This window comes from Camellia sinensis, chromosome 5, assembly GCF_055761805.1.
Source record: "Camellia sinensis isolate YWXY chromosome 5, ASM5576180v1, whole genome shotgun sequence".
Classification (NCBI taxonomy): domain Eukaryota; kingdom Viridiplantae; phylum Streptophyta; class Magnoliopsida; order Ericales; family Theaceae; genus Camellia; species Camellia sinensis.
Genome location: NC_138965.1, coordinates 22,819,413 through 22,833,786, shown reverse-complemented (window position 1 = coordinate 22,833,786; position 14,374 = coordinate 22,819,413).

The window sequence follows — 14,374 nt, the reverse complement described above, 5'->3', positions numbered from 1 at the left end:
TGCATGTGTGCACGCATTTCGATAGTCTCATTTTCATCTAATGGCCACTGATGTGAGTGTGGCTGAGGTCCACTCATGTTGGTGTAAGTCCATTATGCATTGTGTATGCCATTTCATAGCATTGCGTATGCTAGGTTGTATTTTAGAACATTGTGTATATCATGTTGTGTCGTGCATTGTGTATGCCATTTCATAGCATTGATATACTAGGTTATATGCTAGTTGCATTGTGTATGCCATTTCATTTGCATTGTGTTCGGGATAGGAGTTAGCCCAAGCACGGGAAACGAGGGACGTTTCGTACTCCGAGTGACGGAACGTGTCTCAATTCCCCGGTTGCCGACACTCCGGATTACCCATGATGGAGTTTAGGTCTTGTTGTGTTTTCATGTGCATTCATTTCACATCGAGTCGTACAATTCGACTCCTCGGCCATCATGCATCGATATACGTGATTGGTGGTACGAGGATCGAGGACTACACTCCCCGAAGAGTAGTCATGCATACATATGTGAAAATACTTTGCCATGCCCCTTTGTTGCTCTCTGTTGCAGTAAATCATAAATCAACGGCCTCCTGGAGCTTTGCACAATATTCCGAGAAAAACTGCAAACAGAGGCGAATCGGGGCATCGCAATGGATTTCCGTGCCAGGCAATTCAAGCATGCATCATTCCACCATTCGGAACAGAGCTGAGGCAGTCCATAGGCTTACATGCTTGTTTATCACTTTCCTAGTTAATTTGTTAATTAATTAGGATTTTGTAATATTTAATTATTCATTCCAGACTGTAATTATTTATTCGGACTGTATTATTCTTTTGGACCCTCCAAGCGAGGACACAACTGTAATAAGTGTGCGTGCGTGTGATGTATGTCTTCCAACCCCACGTCTTTCTCCCTTTTATTTACCTGCTTATGATGGTTAGATTAGGGCATGTTTCAATTAGCATACAGTATGATAGCATGTTTGCATTCATTCATCTGTATTGCATGCACCGGGCTCGGCGCACCATACTAACTGCATTTGTATTTCAATTCCAAATTGAATACGTGTTAGCTGTAGCATCATCATATGCCATGTTTAGAATAGCCGAGCCTATCTTAGTTGCATTTTGTATGTGTTGCATTAGGCATTTCTGTATAGTTAGGATCATGCATGGATTTCTAACAGAGCTTCTGTTTTGGCTTAGAGTACTCGGTAAGTACTTATGCTTTAGCATCCTTGCATGCGTGTGAGTGACTGCCATGATAGCATGCTTGCCATGAGGCTATGTGCTTATATGATATAACTGCCTGAATGCCTGTGGGTGAAGGTTGGGTTATTTGAATTGGAACAATTCATTAATTGTGAGTTTTAAGCCCACTAGATAGTGGCAAAATCATATTTTCTAAGCCCATCCGAGGGTGGCAAATCCACGTCTTAGCCTACTTGCGGGTAGCACCATCAAACCATTTTCAAATAAACAAACATGAAATGTTTTGTTCCAATTCAGGCGACCCAGTCTATACTTGTATGCTGTGCGTATCACATAGTAAATCTAGGCTAATAACCGGAATAAGAACGCATAATGTTTTCAAAAATAGATATCATGGTTAGTAGAGGCCGATCTTTGATCGGGCGAACGGGGGTGCTCACAAAGTGACCTTCCCCAATCGTATCCAAGTTCCCGAGCCGAGGCAACTTTGGTGATGACGGACATGTGGCCTTAGGCAAACGAGTCAGGGTTTCCTAAATTTTCCCAAAATAAAACATTTAGGTGGCGACTCTGTATCTGGCAAAGCCGTCTATGTTTGGCACTTCTTTCAAAATCTATTTTCTCAAAACGATTTGCCGGATTTGGACTCTTTGGTTCAGATTTAGAACCGTGACAATTTGAGAGTCCGAACATGTAGTGAGCCCAAATGAACAGAACGGGACTCATCCTCCCGGGACGTTCGGGGACGTCTACAAGAGGGTTGACAACCATACTAGTTATACATCATAAATGATGAGAATGTTAAATTGATATTAGTAGTGGATTAAAATGAGCAAGTCTTGCGCAACTGGTTGTTTCGAAACCCTTGAATGGAGCATTTGTATTCGGACCCTAGGTAGTTCGATGTAAGGAGGGATTTGGGCTAGGCCCATAATTACCATCTCTTTTGAGGCACTCGGTTGGCCCTACGCAGCATATAACTGTTGGTAGACGTCCGAGGTAAGATCTGCAACAAAGCAACAAAAGTGGGGGCATACCAAATGATCCGTGTCCAATTTTTGGAGTTGGGAGGACGAAATCTCTTTGGAGGATTTCTAGACTACTAACAATTGACCATATAATCTGTGCTATGAACTTAAATGCCAGGATCCTTTGCTCTGTCTTTTTGTAAATGTTGTTGTGTATTGGACTGAGAAGAAAGGATGAGGCGTGTGTGCGTTTACTGGACATTCAAAGCTCACGACGTATCATGGCAGGTGCCGAAGAGGAGCTTACAGTAGGAGACGACGAGCCGGAAACCTTCGAAAACATTTGGCTATCTTAGAAAAGTTAGAAATTTCTTTTTGATGTTTTGTAAAGTTCATATAAAAATTTAGGTTGCGTTTGGTAGAGTTTTCTAAATATGATTTGAGAATATGAGTTGTATTTTGAGTTTGTGAGTTTTGGAATTATAATTTGAGTATAGAGAATTTGTTTGGTGAATGAGTTTTGAAAAGAATTTTTGAATTGAGTGATGTGACATAATTTTTGATACAAAAACTTACAACTTATAACCAAACACACAACCCAAAATTCTATTCAAAACTCATAAAAAATTTAAAAAAAAAAAAAATTTGAAAATATTTTTTATTTAAAATATAAAAATAACAAGTGCAAATAAAAATAAATAAATAAAAAATTATGAACACTGTTCCAGTCGACTGGCTGGACGTCCGGTGGGACGTCCAAGGGGACATTCGGGTACACGAATTTTCAAACGCGAGTGTGGAAATGATTTGTGAAAACTGTAAACAAACGCCGCACTCAAACTAAAAGGTAGAATCATGATTCAAAAGCTGTACCAAACACAGCCTTAAATTTTCTTTTGGGATGTAATGTTAATAGAATGAGCTTTTGTAATTAAGGATATTCGTAATTATTCTATTATTATGTACTTATATTCTAACACCTATGAATGGCAACGGGGTGGAGTGGGGCGGGGCCGGGGACTACACTCCCCGTCCCTGATCCTCGAAGGCTAAAAAATCCCCGTCTTCGCCCCTAATCCTCGGCGAGGAAACCCATCACCCCTCGTCCCCGTTCTCGTCCCCTAACGGGGATCGGGTTTTCCCGACCCCAAAAAACCCCCGAGCTTCAACACAAGAACAACAAATCAATGTATATCACTATGTTTCATCATCATCAACAAATACAGATTTAAATTTTAAAAAAAAAAATTTAATTAATCACAGTGTGAATACACCGCACAGATCAGATCACGCACACACACAAATCAGATCACACACACAGATATTGTCATCCCTACACACAGATCAAATCACACACACATACACACACACACACACACACACACACACACACATACACATACAGAGATAACAGATCTAACAGATCTGAGTACATCACCATCGTCTGGCACAGATCTGAGTGACGCTAGTGACTAGGCGTGAGATCGATAGTGGCTGGCTGTGGCGGTGGGTTCGGTGGTGGTGACAGAGAGACAGACCTTGTGCGGCGGTGGCAGTAACCGTGAGGAATAGAGAGAAACGAAGTGGAGAGAGAGGGGGGGTCGGGGCCAGCGGCGGTGATGATGTTGCCGTCGGTGACTGCGAGAGTGAGAGAGCTGACAGAGAGAGAAGAACGAGAGAGTGAGAGGGAGTTGAGATGAGAGTGAAAGAGAGATATATCTGAGTTAGAGAGTGAGTGAGAGAGATATAAATATAATACAACATAGTAACAGATATATAAATATAATACACGAGTTGGTTTATTATAAATGTAATACATGGTTTGGTTTATTATATATATATATATGTAAGGGGTATAAAAGTAATTTTACTTCGGGAAAATTCAGGGATGGGGTCGGGGCTTAAACACTGATCACTGTCTCTGGCCTGAAACAGATCAGGGATTGATTTTCAAATATCATCTTCTCCCTATCGAGCGTATTTTTTGGGAAAAAACCGCTCAAATCAGGGTCGGGGTCGGGGATCCCCATCGGGTCGGTTTCAAATTGTCATCCCTAAATATAACCCCTGACGTTGCTTATGTGACCTTGTGTCAATGCCTCTTGAGATCTGTCAAAAGGGTAGTGCGCTATCTAAGAAAGTTGGACTTAGAAGGGAGGCTAATTTGACTCCTCCGGTGATCTAGGATCTTACTTAGTTATTGGCCATAGAATTCATTAGTGACTTTCCCTTGACTACAACCATTAGTGTAGATTTGGGGCATCACAATTTGGTATCAAAGCCTAGGTTCAACCCTTAACCCACGCAACCCAATACGCAACTCTAGAAGCCCTTACCTTTTTACCTTATTGTATTTTATTATCACACTATTATATTTAAAAGAGACTAATAATTAAAATATTTTCCCTCTACCCTAGGATGTCGTCTAAAAGCCGCCAGACAACCGATACCAGTCTCGACATGTGGGGAGCATTCCGCATGCAAGGCAGGAGGGCCCTGTCGCTTAATACCTACTTCAACCATTGAAGGTGTGAATTCGTCGCCAAGGAGATGATCATCAAAGAGATATGAAAGGTGGAAATAGATTACTCTTATTACACGAGGGAACAAAAGAGGTCCTTGGTTCGACGATGCCTACAATACCTAAGTCGCGCAGCAAGGATTGCAATCCAAAAGGAGCAAGATGACTAGAAAATGGACTCTTTGATGCACCGAGCCTTAACAAGAGAAGCACTGCACCAATTTCCAACGGAAAGTGGCAAGTCTCACTATCCTGGGTAGAACGACAGTCAACCAATGGAGGTAGAGCAACTACTAGTGCAACCAGGAACAACTCCAACCTTCCCAATTGAGGTGTCATCTGAACACATCCCCCCTTCACCGATATACACGCCCCGTTCCCCTGGCCAGGAAACCGACTCGGTTGATAAGGACCCCGAAGAAGACTTTGATTGGTCAGGAAATGAGAGTTAATTTAAGGATAGTAGGCTAGACTTTTTGTAAGATCCACTCATAGGGGTCTTTAAAATGTATGTAGTAACTTTGTGACTATAACATGTAATGCTTTTAAGTAAAACTATGGTATGGAAGCCTTTGTACTGACGTCTAATATGATATAATGAAATGATGACTTGTTCTATATCTGTTGATTGTTACTTGTTTTAATAGTCATCACACCCTAAGAAAACTATACCTTAATTTCAAATCTCGTAGAAAGATTACCTTTAGCTAGAAATTTATAAGCCAACTTACCCCATACCATGAACAGAATGGTGGATATGCGAGCTAACGACTATTCAGAAACCAGTAACAATGCTCGGAACCATCCCAGAAATCAGCATGGGCCCATATTTGTGGAAGCCAGTATCCCTAATAATCTTGGGCATCAAATTCTGGAGGAATTAGGGCAACTAAGGAACAATCGGCAAAACGAGAGGACTCGACTCTTTTCGAAGTTCTAAAAACAAAGGTCCCCGAAGTTCACAGGAGTACCAGACCTGAGGGTGGCTGAAAATTGGCTTCCACAGATAGAGAAGATGCTAGACACTATGGGAATAACCGAAGATGCTGATAGAATAGCCTTGGCTGTGTTCGAGCTTGATGATGAGGCCGATCATTGGTGGGAACTAATCAAGAATACGCGTGATGTTACAAACATGTCGTGGATCCAGTTGAATAAATACTTTCCAAGTATAGTTCGTTGAGAGCGAGTCAAGGTATTCCAAAACCTAGAGCAATGGAATATGACCGTAATCCAATACGCTGTAAAATTTGAAGAGTTAGCCCGTTACGCAACTAGATATGTAGCAAATGACGAAGAGAAAGCAAGGATGTTCGAGTGGGGGCTAGACCTTACAATCAGGGGAAGAGTTCTCTTGCAACGACTCCACTCATATGTCGAGGTGTTGGAGACGACATTAGAATCTAAAAGGGAAGTAGCCAACACCAAGAAGACTTGGAACAAGCGAAAAGGGGGTCAGAAATCTGTTGGACCTCAGAGGAACTAGAAAGGAAATATGGCCTCGAAGCCCTACTCCAGACCACAACCATAATAGGAACGACAACAACTGCAGCAACAGATTCAGAGAGGAGGCTATCAACCAAGGCCGGTAGGACAACTCCAGTGCTTTCATTACCAATAATTAGGGCACAAAAGGAACGAATGTCCCCAACTCCCACCATCCGGATACCAGTAAGGAGGTTCCGGAGCAAATGCCCAGGCATTGGGTGGACAGAAGCCTTGGACAAACAAGACAGGACCTACTGGGCAGTAGCACCAGAAGAGTGGAGGAACTCAGAAAGCTACGACCAGTGGCAACCAGAAGGCAACTGGCAGAGTCTTTGCCTTGCAAGAGGAAGAAACGGACCCGTTTGTAATTGAGGGTAATTTTGTACTATATAATTCTTGGGTGCATGTTTTATTTGATACTGGTGCATCGCATTCTTTTATATCCTCTGCTTGTGCTAAGTCATTAGAACTTGTATGTGAATGCTTAAAAACTGCCTTAAATGTAATGTCACCTATCCGAGGATACGTTCGGATAGGGTTGATCTGTAAGGATTGTAAAATAAGAGTGTCGAACCTACGCTTAACTTGCAACCTTCGTGTCATGGAAATGTCAGACTTCGACATCATTTTGGGCATGGACTGGTTGTCTGCCCACCAAGCGGTGATCGACTGCCGTCAAAAGAAAGTAGTAGCTCACACGCCTGATAGAACACATTTCCAATTTAAGGGGGATAGACAAGACTTCATGACTTAAACGAAACATAGGACGCGGTGGCACAATCAACTTGCGGGTAGGATAGCAAGTTTGATTTTAAATGAGGAGGACCAAAAAGAATTAGAATTTCTGCAAGTAGTATGTGAATATGCAGATGTATTTCCTACGGAATTACCGAGATTGCCACCAACCCAGGAGGTAAACTTCAGTATTGAGCTACAACCTGGAACTACCCCAATATCCATGGCCCCATATTGCATGGCACCGGCAGAACTACGAGAATTAAAGACACAACTACAGAAGTTGCTCAAGAAATGATTCATTAGGCCAAGTACTTCACCATGGGGAGCACCCGTGCTGTTTGCTAAAAAGAATGATGGGTTATTATGGCTATGAATCGATTACTGTCAACTTAACCGAGTCACGATCAAGAACCGATACCCACTTCCAAGGATTGATGATCTTTCTGATCAACTTAGAGGCTCAAGGTGCTATTCAAAGATCGATCTCAGATCAGGCTGCCATCAATTACGAGTCAAGGAGGAGGATATACCAAAAACTGCCTTTCAAACTAGATATGGTCACTATAAGTTTGTAGTAATGCCCTTTCCGACTAGCCAATGCACCGGTAGTATTCATGAGCCCGATGAACAAGATTTTCACACTATATCTTGACCAGTTTGTAGTAGTGTTCATTGATGACATCTTGATATATTCAAGGTCTAAAGAAGAGCATGAGCAACATTTAAGGATTGTCCTTCAAGTTCTTAGAGACAATCGGTTATATGCCAAAGCAAGCAAATGTGAGTTCTGGTTGAATGAAGTGAAATTCTTAGGGCTTGTAGTATCTGAGAATGGGATTGCGGTGGATCCAACCAAGGTGGAAGCAGTCTTAGATTGGAGACAACAGAAAACCGTGTCAGAAATCTGTAATTTCTTAGGATTGGCTGGTTACTACCGAAGGTTCATTCAAGATTTCTCTAAACTAGCCAGACCAATGACTCATTTTACGCAGAAAAGAGTAATGTATAAGCGAGATAAAGCTTGCGAAAAATCCTTCCAAAAGCTAAATAAGAGATTAACTAGTGCGCCAATTTTGACCATCTCGGAACGGGAAGTGGGGTACACTATATATTGCGATGCGTCTAAGGAAGGGTTAGGCTGCGTGCTCATGCAAAATAGAAATGTAGTCGCATATAGATCCAGACAGTTAAAACCACATGAGCGTAATTACCCAACACATGACTTGGAATTAGCGGCTGTAGTTTTGGAATTAACGGCTATAGTTTTTGCCCTGAAATAGTGGCGACATTACCTGTATGGGGAACAATTTGAGATTTTCACAGATCACATGATTTTGAAATATCTATTTACACATGAAGACCTTAGCTTGAGACAGAGACGGTGGATGGTGTATCTTGAGGATTTCCAGTTCACCCTCTCATATCATCCCAGTAAAGCCAATGTAATAGCAAACGCTTTAAGTCGCAAGAGCAGAGGGATGATAGCTAAAATTTTCGTCAAAGAATGGGATATGGTTAAGACACTCAATGAATTTAGAATCCAAATAGAATCTCAAGAAACAAAGGTATACCTTGGTGCACAGAAGGTGATGCCTAAGTTGATAAGTGAGATCATGGAGGCCCAAAGGCACAATCAAGAAGTAGCTTATATCAAGGGACGTCTGGAATCAGGAGAACCAATGCTCGATTGGGCAATTCACCCGAATGGGAGTTTAAGATATCAAGGTAGATTGTTTGTACCAAGTAACGAGTTGCTTAGAGAAAAGGTGCTTAAGGAATGTCATCACTTCGTATTTGCGGTACATCCAAGAAGGACTAAAATGTACCAAGATTTGAAGAAACAGTATTGGTGGAGTGGAATGAAGAAGGATGTGGCTAGATTTGTGGGAAAATGTCTAACATGCCAACAAGTGAAGAAGGAACATCAGAAACCAAGAGGAATGTTACGACCCCTACCAATAGCAGAATGGAAGTGGGAGTACATGACAATGGACTTTGTGACAGGGTTGCCCAGGACACCCAGAGAGCGCGATGCTATATGGGTAATAGTGGATCGCCTCACTAAGTCAGCACATTTCTTACCCTATAAGATAACCGACACTTTAGAGTCTATATGCAGGCTCTACATTGGGGAAATCATTCAACTACATAAAATTCCGGTATCTATTGTGTCAGATTGTGATCCACGATTCACCTCTCGATTTTGAAGAAGTCTGCAAGAAGCTTTGGGTGCTGAGTTATGTTTTAGCACTGCTTTTCACCCACAAACGGATGGACAATCTAAACGCACCATCCAGACACTCGAAGATATGCTGAGAGCTTGTGCAATAGATTTTCAAGGAAGTTGGGAATGACACCTACCCTTAATTGAATTCGCCTATAACAACAGCTTTCAAGCTAGCATTGGTATGGCGCCTTTTGAAGCATTATATGGACGACCTTGTAGATCACCAATTTGTTGGATGGAAATAGATGAAGTGAGTCTAATAGGACTTGAACTTTTCATAGAGACCACTGAGAAGGTCAAATTGATCCGACAACAGTTAAAAACTGCTCAAGACCGTCAAAAGAATTATGTAGATAGGAGGAGAAGGCCATTGATGTTTGAAGTAGGCAACCACGTGTTCCTAAAGGTGCAACCTAGGCGTGGGATCGTACGTTTTGGAAGAAAGGGGAAGCTGTCACCATGATATATCGGACTTTTCGAAATACTGGAGAAGGTCAGTGAAGTGGCATATCGACTAGCTCTACCCCCGCAATTAGTAGAAATACACAACGTCTTTCATGTATCTATGTTGCGGAAGTACATTGTCGATCCATCACATGCCATCAACTGGAAAGAAATCAGTCTCGACAAGGATGTTACCTTTGAAGAAGGACCTGTAGCAATACAAGATAGTTGAGAGAACAATCTTAGGGCTAAGACGGTTCATCTAGTAAAGGTGCTTTAGCGACATCATGGAATTGAATAATCAACCTGGGAACGTGAAGAAACGATACGGATAAACTATCCCCAACTTTTTGAGCCTAGTCTGTGATTGTGATTTCGAGGACGAAATTAGTTTAAGGGGGATAGGTTGTGAGGCCCTAACTTTTTGTAATGTCCCCAAACGCTTATAATTGAAGAATTTCAATAAAAAAACCTTGTTTCTCCATTTCTTGCAAATTAAACCCTAGAAATCAGGAACGACTGTGCGAGATAATCAACAAACCCTAATCGACTCTGAGAACTTAAGAAACATTTTAAAACCCTGAATTAATAATTTAGAAACCCCATAATGAAAAATTATAAGAGAAAAACCCTAGTTTTCGGTAATCGCAGTTTTAGCCCAATATCTCGCCTTTTGTTGCAAATCAACACCACGTGGCCCGAATTATTTTTCCCTTCATTATTTTATTAATTATATGACTTAAACATATGTTTTATTTCAAAATTTCAGATTGTACCCTTTTCTTTCTCAATTATTGCATTTTGACCATAAAACCTTAATATTTTATTTAATAATGGTACAACCAATATTTTATTAATTTATACAAAATATCCTCTATATTTTATTAACAAAAAAAAAATCAAATTTTCACATGGATAAATAAGGTAGCCGGTTGTGGGTGGTGACAAGGACCTAGAATTGTATTTTTTATACATAGCAAATCTTGTACAAATATGCAACAAATCTTTGACCAACATGGAGGAATGGGGGGCATTTATTGCTATATCTTTTTTGTCTCCCAATTAACTAGTAAATAGGATTACTTTCTCTTAATCAAGATCAATTAACACAAATCTTAATTGGATCTAATTACAAACCAACTAAACTTGAATAGTTTCTATTGAAAACCAACCAAACCAAACCAACCCTTCTCTCTCCTCCTTGGCCTATAAATACAAGCCTTGCTAGCTATTTTATTTCACTCCATTCACACACACAACACATAGCTGAGAGAGGAGGAAAGGGAGAGCAAGTGAGCTTGAGAGAAAGAGAGAAGAAAAGAGAGCAACAAGTAGGAAAAAGATCTAGCAAATCAAGGTAAATCTCATACACCTCCTCTCAATGAATCATCATGTTTTTCCCCTTCATAATACAAGCTAAAAATATATTTCACATGATACTAAGAGTTACTACATTGTTAGATGATGTATGGTTTGAAAATGAAATGTTCTTTTTCTTCCTTGTAATTTCCAGCAAGCTTTTCTCAATGTTTTTGATTTTATTTCCATAGCAAACCTTCACCAACACAAAATCTGTTTTAAAGGGGTATTAATTGACATATATAGAGTATGTGAAAATTTTGGCTAAGACCATGGATGTGTTTTTATGACTCCTTTTATTTTTCTAAATACTTGGTGCAAGAACCTGTTTAAAACAGGGAACTCTAAGAAATTCTAGAAAATTATAGAAAAATGATCTCGCGTTCATTTTTATATCAAAATCTTCCTCTGAAGGTTAGCTTTCAAACAAAATTTATTTCAATGAAAATGAATGAGTATTCAAGAGAAACACCAAATTTTGTAACAGTTGTCAAATCTGGGCAGATCTGTGTATTTCTTAAATATCTAAAAATCAAAAAGGGCCACCCTACTTCCGTAAAATGATTCTAAAACTAGACTTAATTCTCTACGAATTCTCAGTAAGCCACATTTCTGAAACCCTTAGAAAATATTTTTTCTATATTTTTTTTTGAACTGGTGCAGTGCTGAAAATCTGACAGTGTGGTTCTTGTTGTAGTTAGTGTTTTTGTGCTATCATGACATATTTGTTATAATATATGTTATACTTGCATGCTTGAGTTTCACCTTGAATGGCCTTATTTTGCTCTTACTTGTGCTAACCACTAATGTATAATGAACTTAATGTGTAAAATGAAAAACTAAATGGGTTGGTAAAGAGGGTTGACGACCACACTAGTTATACATCATAAATGATGAGAATGTTAAGTTGATATTAGTAGTGGATTAAAATGAGCAAGTCTTGTGCAACTAGTTGTTTCGGAACCCTTGAATGTAGCGGTTGTATTCGGACCCTAGGTAGTTCGGTGTAAGGAGGGATTTGGGCTAGGCCCATCAGTACCGTCTCTTTTGAGGCCCTCGGTTGGCGCTACGCAGTATATAACCGTTGGTAGGCATCCGAGGTAAGGTCTACAACAAAGCAGCAAAAGAGGGAGCATATCGAATGATCCGCATCCAATTCTTAGAGTTGGGAGGACGAAATCTCTTTGGGGAATTTCTAGACTACTAACAATTAACCATATAATCTGTGCTATGAACTTAAATGCCATGATCATTTCCTCTGTCTTTTTGTAAATATTGTTGTGTATTGGACTGGGAAAAAGGAATGAGGTGTGTGTGCATTTACTAGGCATTCAAAGCTCACGGCGTATCATGACAAGTGCTGAAGAGGAGCTTACAGCAGGAGACGACGAGTTGGAAACCTTCGAAGACGTTTGGCTATCTTTAAAAAGTTAGAAATTTCCTTTTGATGTTTTGTAAAGTTCATATAAAAATTTAAATTTTCTTTTGGGATGTAATGTTAATGGAACGAGCTTTTGTAATTAAGGATATTCGTAATTATTCTATTATTATGTATTTATATTCTAACACCAATATAACCCCTGACGTTGCTTATGAGACCTTGTGTCAATGCTTCTTAAGATCTGTCAAAAGAGTAGTGCGCTATCTAAGAAAGCTGGACTTAGAAGGAAGGATAATTTGACTCCTCCGGCGATCTGGGATCTTGCTTGGTTATTGGCCATAAGACTTATTAGTGACTTTCCCTTGACTACAACTATTAGTGTAGATTTGGGGCATTACACAGCCCCTTGTATCCATTGTTCACAACTAAGGCAACTAGAATATCTAATCCCATTCACTCCCTTAGTTTTCGTAATTCATTTAAAGTGTGTAGAATATTTAGTAATTCATTTAAGATTTCCAACATTATTTGCGAGGCCTACTACATGTGGATTCGAAATTGGCTTTAAACAAATAATTTGGACGAATTACACCAACGGTCCATGTAGTTTGGGGTTTGTGTCATTTTGATCATTGTCCTTTCAATTATGATACATTTGACCTTAAATTTTAAATCTTATTATAAATAAGGACAATTGAAAACACTATTTCCTCTGCAAATGGAAAATGCTCAATTTCAATAGTAAAGTCAAGTTGCTATAAACTAGTTTGACAAAAATAAATGTTAAAAAGTTATTTTTGAATTTTTTAAAAATTATTTCTACCAACCAAAAATAAAATTATATAAAAATAATAAATCTTTTATATTTTTATATATTTATTTTTTTACTAAATTAATTTTTAGTATGTGTTTGGATGATGATCATGTAATGGGTAATTGTTTTTGTTGATATATATATATATATATATATTTTGTTATTAACAGATATTTTTGGATGGTTATCATGTGATGGATGAATATTAGGCTTTTAATATATAATCGATATGTTTAATATATAAAATATTTTTAGTTTTAGATTTTTGATAACGGATTGGTTTAATAATGACAACAAAATTGTTGTCATATTTGATTTATAAAAAAAAAATAGGAAACAATTTTACGAAAATAAATATCAAAAAAATTAATTTTAAAAATTATTTATACCTTTCCAAAAGATAAATTTATATAAAGTGATGTATTTTTATTTTTTTTTCACAAATTTAATTTTTAATTTTTTAGAAAATATTTTTAAAAACTAAACCAAATATAATTTTATAAATAAAAAAGTGTCAATATTATTCATTAAAAAAAGATGCCCTTATATTTTAAACAAAATATAAATTAATTAACACAAAATAAGTTATATGACGACTTTGCCTTAAAATAGATCATTTGTAAAGAAATTATCTTTAATTATTATTATTTAAAATAAAATTAAAATTCATAATTAAATGTATCACAATTAAAAAATTAGAGATTAGAGCGATACATTTGCCCAATAAATTTTATCCATGACAGTATTGGAACACGGGAGCATCTATTTGAACACACCTATTCCACTTTTTACACATCATTCTCAGTTCACACACCTTAAAAAGAAAAAAAAATTTACTTATTACACACACTTTTATTCCAATTATATCCTCATACACACAACTTTCCAACACTCCCAATCCATACACCTCCACACCAGCGACCACCTCGCCGGCAACCACCTCGCCGGTGGCGACGCAACGCCACCATTCCCTTTCCCTTTCACTTCCAGTCGCCATCCTCACCCCTTCTTCCACCCATCGGCGACACTATCGCGACCCCCACCTCATCCCCTCGATCTCTCTCTCTCAATCGCGAAAATGGGGTTTCAGAGGTTGATAGTCGAATCAATATGTTTTGTTCGGATGTTGATGGTTGAACCAAATTCATTGGTTCGATGGTTGATTTCCGAATGGAGGCCATTTTTTCGATGGTTGATTTCCGAATGAGTCTTTTTTCTGATTTAGGTTCTCCTCTC